Below are 12687 nucleotides of genomic sequence, written 5' to 3'. Positions count from 1 at the left end.
ATCCTTCCAATGAATAATCAGGACTGATTTCCTTTAGGATCGACTGGTTTGATCTCCTTGCAGTCCAAAGGATGCTCAAGAGTCTTCTCCACAGTTCAAAAGCATCAGTTCTTCAATCCTACTCCCACAACCATACATGGCTACTGGAAAAACCATAGCTTTGTCTAGATGGACCTTTGTTGGTAAAGTAATGTCTCTGCTTTTAAAATGCTGTCTAGGTTGGTCATAGCTTTTCTTTCAAGGAGCAAGCGTCTTTTGATTTCATGGCTGCAGTCACTATCTGCAGTGATTTTGGAGGCCAAGAAAATAAAGTCTCTGTTTCCATTGTTTCCTCACCTATTTGCCATGAAGTAATGCGACTGGATGCATGATCTTAGTTTTTTGAACTAAGCCAGCTTTTTCCCTTTCCTCTTTCATTTTCATCAAGAGGCTCTTTAGTTCCACTTCACTTTCTGCTGTAAGGGTGGTGTCATTTGCATATCTGAGGTTATTGACACTTCTCCACGCAATCTAGATTCCAGCTTGTGCTTCATATTCTGGCATTTAGCATGATGTACTTTGCATATAAGTTAAATAAGGAGGGTGACAATATACAGCCTTGACGTACTTCTTTCCCAGTCTGGAACCAGTCTGTTGTTCCATGTCTGGTTCTAACTGTTGCTTCTTGACCTGCACACACATTTCTCAGGAGGCAGGTAAGGTGGTCTGGTATTCCCATCTCTTTAAGAATTTTCCATAGTCTGTTGTGATCCACACAGTCAAAGGCTTTGGTGTGGTCAATAAAGCAGAAATAAGATGTTTTTCTGGAACTCTCTTGCTTTTTTGATGATCCAACAGATATTGGCATTTTGATCTCTGGTTCCTCTGTCTTTTCTAAATCCAGCTTGATTGAACATCAGGAAGTTCTCGGATGAAGTACTATTGAAGCCTGGCTTGGAGAATTGTGAGCATTACTTTGCTAGCCTGTGAGATGAATGCAATTGTGCTGTAGGTTGAACATTCTTTGGCATTGCCTTTCTTTGGGATTGGAATGAAAACTGACCTTTTCCAGTCCAGTGGCCACTGCTGAGTTTTCCAAATTTGCTGGCATACTGAGTGCAGCACTTTCACAGCATCATCTTTTAGGACTTGAAATAGCTCAGCTGGAATTCCATCACTAGCTTTGTTCATGTGATGCTTCCTAAGGCCCACTTGACTTCATGCTCCAGGATGTCTGGCTCTAGGTGAGTGATCACACCATTATGATTATCTGGGTCATTAATATGTCTTTTGTATAGTTCTTCTGTGTGTTCTTGTCACATCTTCTTAGTATCTTCTGCTTCTGTAAGGCCCATACTGTTTCTGTCCTTTATTGTGCCCAACTTTGCATGAAATGTTCCTTTGGTATCTCTAATTTTCTTGAAGAGATCTCTAGTCTTTCCCATCCTATTGTTTTCTTCTATTTCTTTGCATTGATCACTGAGGAAGGCTTTCTTATCTCTCCTTGCTATTCTTTGGAACTCTGCATTCAGATGGGTATATCTTTCCTTTTCTCCTTTGCCTTGCACTTCTCTTCTTTTCTCAACTATTTGTAAGACCTCCTCAGACAACTATTTTGCCTTTTTGCATTTCTATTTCTTGAGGATGATTTTGATCACCATCTTCTGTACAGTGTCACGAACCTCCATCCATAGTTCTTCAGGCACTGTATCAGATCTAATTCCTTGAATTGATTTGTCACTTGCACTGTATAATCATAAGGGATTTGATTTAGGTCACACCTGAATGGTCTAGTGGTTTTCCCTTCTTTCTTCAATTTAATTCTGAATTTGGCAATAAGGAGTTCATGAACTGAGCCACAGTCAGCTTCTGGTCTTGTTTTTGCTGACTGTATATAGCTTCTCCATCTTTGGTTGCAAAGAATATAATCAATCTGGTTTCGGAATTGACCATCTGGTGATGTCCCTGGGTAGAGTCTTCTCTTGTGTTGTTGGAATAGGGTGCTTGTTATTACCAGTGCGTTCTCATGGCAAAATTCTGTTAGCCTTTACCCTGCTTCATTTTGTACTCCAAGGCCAAATTTGCCTGTTACTCCAGGTGTTTCTTGACTTCCTACTTTTGCATTGCAGTCCCCTATGATTAAAAGGACATCTTCTTTTGGTGTTTTAGAAGTTTTTGTAGGTCATCACAGAATCATTCAACTTCAGCTTCTTCAGCATTAGTGGTTGGGGCATAGACTTGGATTACCATGATATTGAATGGTTTGCCTTGGAAAGGAACAGAGATCATTCTCTGACCTCCCCCCTCCCCCATCAGAACAAAAGCCAGAATCCCCTGCCCATGGTCCCACCCATCAGAATAAGGCCCAGATTCCCTCACAGCCAATCCCTCCCATCAGGAAGCTTCCACAAGCTCCTTATCCTTATCCATCAGAGGGCAGACAGAATGAAAACCACAATCACAGAAAAGTAACCAAACTGATTATATAGATCACAGTTTTGTCTAACTCAATGAAACTATGAGCCATGTCATGTAGGGCCACCCAAGATAGATGGGTCATGGTGGAGAGTTCTGATAAAACGTGGTCTACTGGAGAAGGCCATGGCAAACCACTTCAGTATTCTTACCTTGAGAACCCCATGAACAGTATGAAAAGGCAAAAAGATAGGACACTGAAAGATGAACTCCCCAGGTCAGAAGTTACCCAGTATGCTACTGGAGAAGAGTGGAGAAATAACTCCAGAAAGAATGAAGAGACAGAGCCAAAGCAAAAACAACACCCAGTTGTGGATGTGACTGGTGATGGAAGTAATGCCCAGTTCTGGAAAGAACAATATTGCATAGGAACCTGCAGTGTTAGGTCCATGAATCACGGTAAACTGGAAGTGGTCAATCAGGACATGGCAAGAATGAACATTGACATTTTATGAATAAGTGAACTAAAATTAACTAAAATGGGTGAGTTTAATTCAGATGACCATTATATCTACTACTGTGGGCAAGAATACCTTAGAAGAAATGAAGTAGCCCTCATAGTCAACAAAAGAGTCCAAAATGCTTGACACACTAAAAGCTTAATATATGTTCAGTTCAGTTCAGTTCAGTTCAGTTGCTCAGTCGTGTCCAACTCTTTGCGACCCCATGAATTGCAGCACACCAGGCCTCCCTGTCCATCACCAACTCCCAGAGTTCACTCAAACTCATATCCATTGAGTCGGTGATGCTATCCAGCCATCTCATTCTCTGTCGTCCCCTTCTCCTCCTGCCCCCAATCCCTCCCAGCATCAGAGTCTTTTCCAATGAGTCAACTCTTCGCATGAGGTGGCCAAAGTACTGGAGTTTCAGCTTTAGCATCATTCCTACCAAAGAACACCCAGGACTGATCTCCTTTAGAATGGACTGGTTGGATCTCCTTGCAGGCCAAGGGACTCTCAAGAGTCTTCTCCAACACCACAGTTCAAAAGTATCAATTCTTCGGCGCTCAGTTTTCTTCACAGTCCAACTTTCACGTCCATACATGACCACTGGAAAAACCATAGCCTTGACTAGACGGACCTTTGTTGGCAAAGTAATGTCTCTGCTTTTGAATATGCTATCTAGGTTGGTCATAACTTTCCTTCCAAGGAGTAAGTGTCTTTTAATTTCATGGCTGCAATCATCATCTGCAGTGATTTTGGAGCCCAAAAAATAAAGTCTGACACTGTTTCCACTGTTTCCCCATCTATTTCCCATGAAGTGATGGGACCAGATGCCATGATCTTAGTTTTCTGAATGTTGTATGTACCTTATTTCACAGTTCAGAGAACATAATGAACCAAATGTTTTGTAAACTATAAAAAGCTCTTGAAAATGTAACTTCTTATGTGTTTGCATGCTAAATCACTTCAGTTGTGTCCAACTCTTTGTGACCCTATGGACTGTAGCCTGCCAAGCTCCTTTGTCTTATAGATCTCCAGGCAGGAATACTGGAGTCGGTTGCCATGCCCTCCTCCAGGGGATCTTCCTGACCCAGGGATCAAATCCACATCTCTTGTCTCCTGCATTTGCAGGCAGGTTCTTTATCACTAGCACCACCTGCGAAGCCCAAATTCTTATCATACACAACCATAAAGTCAAAAAGTATAATGGAAAGGGCTGAATTTAACCTGATCTCAGCTTGTTTTAGGGGCTTCCCTGGTGGCTCAGATAGTAAAAAATCTGCCTGCAGTGTGGGAGATCCGGGTTTGCTCCCTTGGTTGGGAAGATCCTCTGGAGAAGGAAATGGAACCCACTCTAGTATTCTTGCCTGGAGAATTTCATGGACAGTACAGTCCATAGGGTCGCAAAGAGTTGGATATGACTGAGCAACTAACACATTCACTTTTACCTTGCTTTTACGTCATTTGCCTCTTGGATGGAGACAAGTAGGTAGAACCATAAGCCCTGGACTAGGAGTGTGAAGATACAGTTAGTTGTATCTTGAACACACATTACCTTTGGGTTCTTTGTTGCAAGTTCCTATCCATAAAATAAACCAGTTAAATAAGCTCACAGTTGTGTTGTGATACTCTTATGCAGAGGGCACTGATTTTGCTCCTATCCCTCTATTTCAATTTTCATACTCATTAATTGTCTGATTTTTCTCTTCCTAAGAGTAGATTCCAGTCCATTAGAATTTGATTGTACTGAAAACCTCCCCTGCCCTCCACCCCACACACACCAAAAAAGAAGACAGAGGGAAAGGTAGAAGAGGAAAGCTTCCTACCAAACAACAACAATGAACAATCCTCTTAAACATCTCAGCATTACCAAAACAAAAATCATCCAAGAAAAACAGTCCCTGAACAGGAGCACACTGCAAATCAATAAGCCAATAAAGGTAGAAATAATGTATGTGCATTTTATTAAGCTATCTGATCTGATAATCTTTATCAGTCTGGCAGGTTGAAAAATTAACCTAAGCTGATAGAAGCAGTAAAGGACACTGGGTTATTTAAAGCATTTCTAGAGAGGATACAGCTACAAGCTTGGAAAACAGACAAGAACAAGGGCTCTTGGCAGCAGATAAGGCTCACCCACAGTCACAGCCTGTGAGGATGCTGCTGATCCTGCATGGCCAGCTGTGGCCTTGCACGCTGCTGTTGGGACCACTGCTTCCACTACCTCTGAGAAAAGTGGGCACACTGTATTGCAGTGCTCCCTATACCTGCCACTTGGCTTCAGTAGCTCCTGTTGCTAGGCCTGGGTTGAGTGTACCTGATTGGTCCAGCTTGGATCTCAGGCTACAAACGCTACCTGCAAGGGAGTACTGAACATGCAACCTGTATCTGGCACTGTCAGGCTTTTAGTGATAGGCCATCTCTGCCTCCCATCTAGACTTAGGAAGGGCATTTTGAACTGGGCAGCCAAAAGCATGACAAAACTTTGTTTCAATATTTGATACAACCTTACTACAATCATTATTTCTATTCTCATTAATGAAAAGACTTCCTGCTGTGCCAGGTGAGGGATGGGTAATAATTACAACAGCAGCAGATAACATTTATCAAGTGGTTACCATTTCCTCGGAGAAGGCAATGGCACCCCACTCCAGTACTCTTGTCTGGAAAATCCATGGACAGAGGAGCCTGGTAGGCTGCAGTCCATGGAGTCGCTAAGAGTCCGGAACGACTGAGCGACTTCACTTTCACTTTTCACTTTCATGCATTGGAGGAGATAATGGCAACCCATTCCAGTGTTCTTGCCTGGAGAATCCCAGGGACGGGGAAGCCTGGTGGGCTGCCGTCTCTGGGGTCGCAGAGTCAGACACGACTGAAGCAACTTAGCAGCAGCAGCAGTACCATTTCCTAAGCCCTATGTCAAGCCCTTTATATGCCTTTTAAATTCTCATAATGATCCCATGTGTAGTTATTATTATTTCCTTTTTATGGTTGAGGAAACTGAGGCACAGAATATATAAGTAACTTCTGTAAAATTTAGTCAGTACTGCAGCTGGAATTTAAACCCAGGCAGTCTGGCCTAAGCCTCTTTCTGAAAGAGCAGAATTGACTTGTCATCTGCCACTTCAGTTTCGAGGGATGATGTCCATCATGTGAATTTCACCAGGCCACCTGCTTGCCAGTCTCCTTTTTCTTCAGTACACATTTTTGGGGAGTCCCTTTTGGCATTATGCTAGAGGTAGAGGTAAATGGGTACAATGGGAAGATTATCCATTCCCATACATTTCCATAAGTAGAGGCTGGAGGTTATTTTAAACTGTTTCTTTGGTTTAGGTAAGAACAGAGTGAGTGAGTGAAAGTCGCTCAGTTATGTCTGAGTATTTGCAACCCCATGCATGGTGGCCCACTAGGCTCCTCTGTCCATGGAAATCTCCAGGCCAGATTACTGGAGTGGGTAGCTGTTCCCCCTTCTCAAGGCGATCTTCCCAACCCAGGGATTGAACCTAGGTATCCTGCATTGCAGGAGGATTCTTTACTGTCTGAACCACCAGGGAAACCCAGGGAAGGACAGGGAATATGGAATAGGAATACCAAGCATTCTTCTTTCTGATCTGGGTATGTGTATACGTGGAAGGAGGCTTCCCTGAGAAAGGTCAAACTACTCAGGGGTTATGTTGGGCTACATTTGTCCAGCTGCATAGCCTCTAGCAGTAGCTGTCACTGCACCTCTTTCACCTACACCTCTGTAATCCACATGCTGGACTATATTGAGAGAGAGGGAGGGGTTGAGGGCAGTGTCTCCTTCCCAGCCTCTATACTGTGCCTCCACAGGAAACTCCAAAAAGGTTCAAGCATTTCTTTATTCAAGACTTCCAATGATAAAGGCTTCCCTAGTGGCTCAGACAGTAAAGGATCTGCCTGCATTGCAGGAGACCTGGATTCAGTTTCTGGGTTGGGAAGATCCCTGGAGAAGGGAATGACCACTCACTCCAGTATTCTTGCCTGGAGAACTCCATGGACAGAGGAGCCTGGCAGGCTACAGTTCATGGGGTCGAAAAGAGTCAGACATGACTGAGCAACTAACACTTGAGGTTTCCCAGGTGGCACTAGTAAAGAACCTGCCTGCCAACGCAGGACATGTAAGAGACGTAGGTTTGATCCCTGGGTTGGGAATATCCTCTGGAGAAGGAAAAGGCAACCCACTCCAGTATCCTTACCTGGAGAATCCCATGGACAGATCCAAACCATACGAACTAGAGGTTTGGGGAAGGTTTGCAAAGTCAGCTGTTGTGGTCACTAGCTTTACCAGCAGACTTATATTCACATGTACTGTCCAACAACATGGGGGCCCTGAAGCCCACATCTCCAGTGTTCTCTCCACGCAGACATTTCCCTGGATCGCAAGAGGTCTCTGTCCCCACACTTCCTTATCTATTCTCCTTCTCCCTTCTGCTCCTCACTGCAAATGCAAAGGAATAGCAGTTGTGGAAAACAACGAATTCTGCTGTTTTCAAGTCCTTTTGGGTTAACTATCTAAGTAGAAATGTCCAGCAGACACACAGGTATAAAACATGGAGCCTAGAAGAGACGTCTGGATTTGGGAGTCAGCACTTAACAGTTATAGAAATCGTTGGAGTCAGTTAAGGAGGGAGAGTATGTGTAAGCACAAGGAGGGTAGAAGATAGAACCCTGGTGAGCATCAACACAGGGAGGAAAGATGAAAGGGCAACAAGAAAGGCAGTGAGGGGGAGGAGGAGGAGACATAGGCCTCGTGGAGGAGCTCATTTCAAAGAGGACACAGCCACTTTGTCTTTTGCAGATGGAGATGTGAGTGCAAACAGCCTCGGAGGTTAACATTAAGGATGCAGCACAGAGGATGCAGAGATGAGAGAGGAAACGATTCTTTGAGGATGAAAAGAGAAGTGACAATAGCTCCAGGGTACCCAGGGTAGAGGGAAGGTTTGTGTTCTTTGTACAGGCTGGAGGAAAGGTCAGTAGAAAGAGAGAACAGATGACACAGGAAAGAAGTGGGTTGTGATGAAGCAGACTTCCATGGATGCTACGCCATGGGCTGAAGGGTTGCCTCTTCCTCTGAAGCAGGAAGAAAAGATGAAAGGCCTGATGTCGTAGACATAGATGAGTATGAAAGCAAAAGAGTTTTGTAAGCTTTCAAATTCATACAAAAGTAGGACTATTACCTATCATTTTATTTAAAACACTTGCTTCCTTAAAAGGCCATCTCTACATTTAAAATATTTTGATGCCTTAATTTAGTAAAAACTAAGGTCAGGGACATTAAACAAGAACCAAAACTTTCCCATCTCTGTAAACAGTTTCTCTAACAGAATGAAAGGAAGTAGTTTGTGCCTAAAACTCTCAGCTATTATCAAATCAACCATTATACAAAGTTAGGACCTCTTAAGATACAATTAGTTATAGAAATAAATATAAAAAGCACTGGTTTCAAACTGGCTGACTAAAGCACTGTAGAATTTGAGAGGGAAAAGGTAAATACAGTGGATTGCAGATTTCTCCCAAAGTAAAAATGTAGACAATGAATGTAAATAAACTCAAACAAATAGGGTCATCAAATCAAAATTTTCTCAGCCAAGGCAGGAGCCATAAGTAGCTAAATATTTATCATAACAGTTGGCTATAGAAAACTTTGCTACATTCACCCTTAAAGCAAATATGAAATACTTTTCTCAGTTAAAGGACAACACATAACTTTTTAAACTCACAAAACACATATTTCTCATTCTCAAAGACAGGAGACCTCACTGACCACAGGTGAACAGAAAGGCCCCTTGGAAGCCAAAGAAAAGTGATGTCAAGGGATGCTCTACCCATAGGCCTTTGCAGTAGAATTCATCTTGGCTAAGAGATGTGTGCACACACATGGGAGAATCCTGAGATATGCTAAACATGGACTGTGAACAAGGCAAATAAAAATGATTAGCCAATAGAAACCCCGGAAGAAATGCCCCATAAAAGTAACTTAAAATGCCATGAGGGTATGACTCAGCAACTCTCTGAGTTCACCTGTGTGTCTACCCACACATAGTGTATACTCTGCCTCCAAATAAATACTGTACTTGTTTCACTACTTTCCATCTTTGTGGGAATTCTTTTCTCCAAAGCTGAAGGACCAGGGCCCTTGTCACTGACCACTGGTCTAGCGGCTAAGATTTGGTGCTCTCACCACTGTGACCTAGCCTCAATCTCTGGCTGGGAACCCAAGTCCCACTCCAAGCCATTGCAGGCTGAGGTCACCAGAGATCATTTCAAGGTGGATATTTAATTCTCTTTGGAGTTTCTGTTGTAGTTTTTTTTTTTTTTTTTCTTTTTCTTTTCTGCTTTGGGGTAGTTTTTTTTTTGGGGGGGGAAGCACTTTTTATTAGTTGAAGTTGTCTTGTTTTCTGTTTTCTTCTTGTAACAGTTTCGTGTATATTTACTGTTTTCATCTATTCATTTCAAAGATTTTTGAAAGGTTTTTCTTACCGGATGGTTCTTATGTGTATTTGCATCTATGCACGTGTGTATGAGTGATATGGGCTAAAGTGAAAGTGTTAGTTGCTCAGTCGTGTCCTACTCTTTGAGACTCCATGGACTGTAGCCTGCCAGGCTCCTCTGTCTATGGAATTCTCCAGGCAAGAATATTGGAGTGGGTTGCCATTCCCTCTCCAGAGGATCTTCCCAACCCAGGGATCAAAACCAGCTCCTGCATGGCAGGTGAACTCTACCGTCTGAGCCACCAGGGAAGTCCATGGATGTATGGGCTAATGATTGCATATTTTCACAGCTTTGGATCTCTTTTTTTCTTACCTGACCCTAAAATTTCCTTTTGCTTCTTTTCTTCTTCACCAGATTCCAAAAGGGGCCTCTCCATTCCTTTTTTACCTTCTATTCCAGAAGCAAGGGTTTTACACACTGTTCCCTTGAAGTACGTCCATCTTTACTTTTTAAAAACATATGCAAGTGTTTTGATTTACCACGGTTCCTTCCCAGTATCTTAGCACAAAAGTGGACTTTTTCCCTTTTGTGGTTATCTTAGACCAATCATACAACCACCAGTAGTCTTCTCTTCTATGCATTTTCTCCGTACTGTCCCTTACTTCTGTGTAAGTTTGCAGCAGGAGAATGGGACACAGCTTGCTGAGATTTGGTGTTTATTTTTCTACTTTGAGAAAATCTGAAGTTTGGGCATTCTCTTTTAGTTATGCAGATAACATGGGTTTTGTGCAGTTTTGTTATCTATTTTGTTTTCAGTTTTATGGACAATGAGTTCAGATTTATGCTGCAATTGCTGCTATTATCTTGGCTACTCAGGAATTCTACCCTTAGCGTTATTTTGATAGAAGTGTGGTGATGCTAGTGGTAAAGAACCCACCTGCCAATGCAAGAGACTTTAGAGATGCAGTTTAGGTCCCTGGATCAGGAAGATCTCCTGGAGGACAGCATGGCAACCCACTTCAGTATTCCTGCCTGGAGAATCCCATGGACAGAGGAGCCTGGCAGGCTACAGTCCATGGCGTTGCAGAGTCGGACACAACCGAAGTGACTTAGTACACACGCACATGCCCTCTGCACCAGAAATTTTTAAAAGAAAAACAATGCAATTCACTCAGGTTTTGTGAATAAAGGAGCAACCAGACCCCTCATTCTCTTTCCAATACTTTGTCCTGGCTTGGAGGAAGAGGGTTGCTTATGGTTTGGGAATCTTTTCCTGAAGGATGAACATAAAGTTATTTACTTCTCAAACATGCCAAGTCCCTATCTTTCCCATTCCAGGAAGAGCCAGAGAGGAGGGTAGTCTTGAGTCTGATCAGGTCTGTGACTCAGGCTCTTCCTATCTCCCTTCTCCTCAAGCTCCTATGCATCAGAGCTAGGATTGTCCTTTACTTCTGGGAGAGCTGGTGGAGGGAACAGTCACCCAAAGGCTTTCCTAATGCTTGGGTTCCTTGTAAGACCTGCCCATTCACTCTGTTTACCATAGAATTGGGAGCAGCCAGAGGGTGACCTCAATAACTACTGAGGCCATCCAATACTGCTAAATATCTGGATTTTGGCTTTAACTTGGAACTAACAGAACTAATAGGACTGTTCTCATCATGGTTCACATTCCTGTCTACCTTAATCCTCCCAGTAATTCCAAACCCTCAAGTTGTCCACTGTCGCTTGAGCTTCTGTTCCCATATTGCCAGTATGTCCATCACTCTGAGCCAATCCCCCACTCTTTCCCTTCCTCTCAAACATTTCCACTGAGCCCTTTAAAATTCCCTTTTTAAAAATGTCCCATTTTTTTTTAATGAGAGTTCTCTGCTTCTAGTGTCTGTTTCTCCCATTTGAACAGAAGTAGGCAAATTCTGACCCATGGGTAGCCCACACTCTATGAATGGTTTTTACATATTTAATGGTTTTTGAAATATTCAAGAATATTTCATGACACATGAAAATTACATGAAATTCAAATTTCAGTATCCATAAATAAAACTGGAAGACTCACTCTCATTCGTTTATGTATTATCTATGGCTGCTTTAACACTACAACAGCAAAGTTGAGTAGTTATGTATGGCCCACAAAGCCTAAAATATTTACAGACAAGGTCTTCTGACAACTGCACTAGAATGGAAATGCCATGAGACATTAGGTCAGGGACACTGATCAGGGACATTTTTTAGTCCTTCACTTCCAGGGCCTACTTCATAGTTCTGTTGTTGTTGTTCAGTCGCCCAGACGTATCTGACTCTTTGCAACCCATGGACTGCAGCACGCCAGGCTTCCCTGTCCCTCACCATCTCCTGGAGTTTGCCCAAGTTCGGGTCCACTGTACCCTGGACATGACAATGGACAATATAATTGTTGAGTGCTAGTTAACTAGTTCATAGCTAGCACTCAATTGGAGAAGGCAATGGCACCCCACTCCAGTACTCTTGCCTGGAAAATCCCATGGATGGAGGAGCCTGGTAGGCTGCAGTCCATGGGGTCACTAAGAGTTGGATACGGCTGAGCGACTTCACTTTTACTTTTCACTTTCCTGCATTGGAGAAGGAAATGGCAACCCACTCCAGTATTCTTGCCTGGAGAATCCCAGGGACAGGGGAGCCTGGTGGGCTGCCGTCTATGGGGTCACACAGAGTCGGACACGACTGAAGTGACTTAGCAGCAGCAGCAGCAGCAGCAACACTCAATAATTATAGGTTGAACAAACCTTCTCCCTCTCCTGCATACTATCAATATCTGAGGGGTAGGTGGGCTTATCTCAATCTTATTCCCTTCTAAGACCCAGTTAGAAAAATTAGGAACCAATTATTATTGAGTCCGGGAAAGTACTTTGAGAATAGACTGTGTTTTATCCATTTTGAAATACCTAGCAAAGTCTCTTGCACAAGTTAGATTGCAGTTGGAAACCAAAAGCACTCTTGTGGTTATTGTTAAGAGAAAATTAGTGCATGCAAAGAATTTAGAAGAACCTCAGGTTCAATAAATGTTTGCTCCTGCCTCAGTGTTCCTTTCTGTAACAGGAATAACAATACAGGACTGTCACACAGCTAATTTAAACAAGAATGCTCTGTGTGAAACAGCTTTGCAAGCTGTAAACACCATCCAAAAGCACAAATATTCCACTGCTTGGCATGGCATTGAGCAGCCCAGTTTGGAGGGAAGGGCCTTCATCTAGAGGTAAGAAAATCTAACTCAGCCTCTTACCACTATGAACTGACCCTGAACGATTGCAATTTCGGCTTTGTTTTCTTCAAGTGTAAAAGTAGCTTCTGAATGGTCAAGATC

Source organism: Bos indicus x Bos taurus, chromosome 2 (genome assembly GCF_003369695.1).
Source record: "Bos indicus x Bos taurus breed Angus x Brahman F1 hybrid chromosome 2, Bos_hybrid_MaternalHap_v2.0, whole genome shotgun sequence".
Taxonomy (NCBI): domain Eukaryota; kingdom Metazoa; phylum Chordata; class Mammalia; order Artiodactyla; family Bovidae; genus Bos; species Bos indicus x Bos taurus.
The sequence above is the reverse complement of the archived record's forward strand: the minus strand, read 5'-3'. Positions refer to the sequence as shown.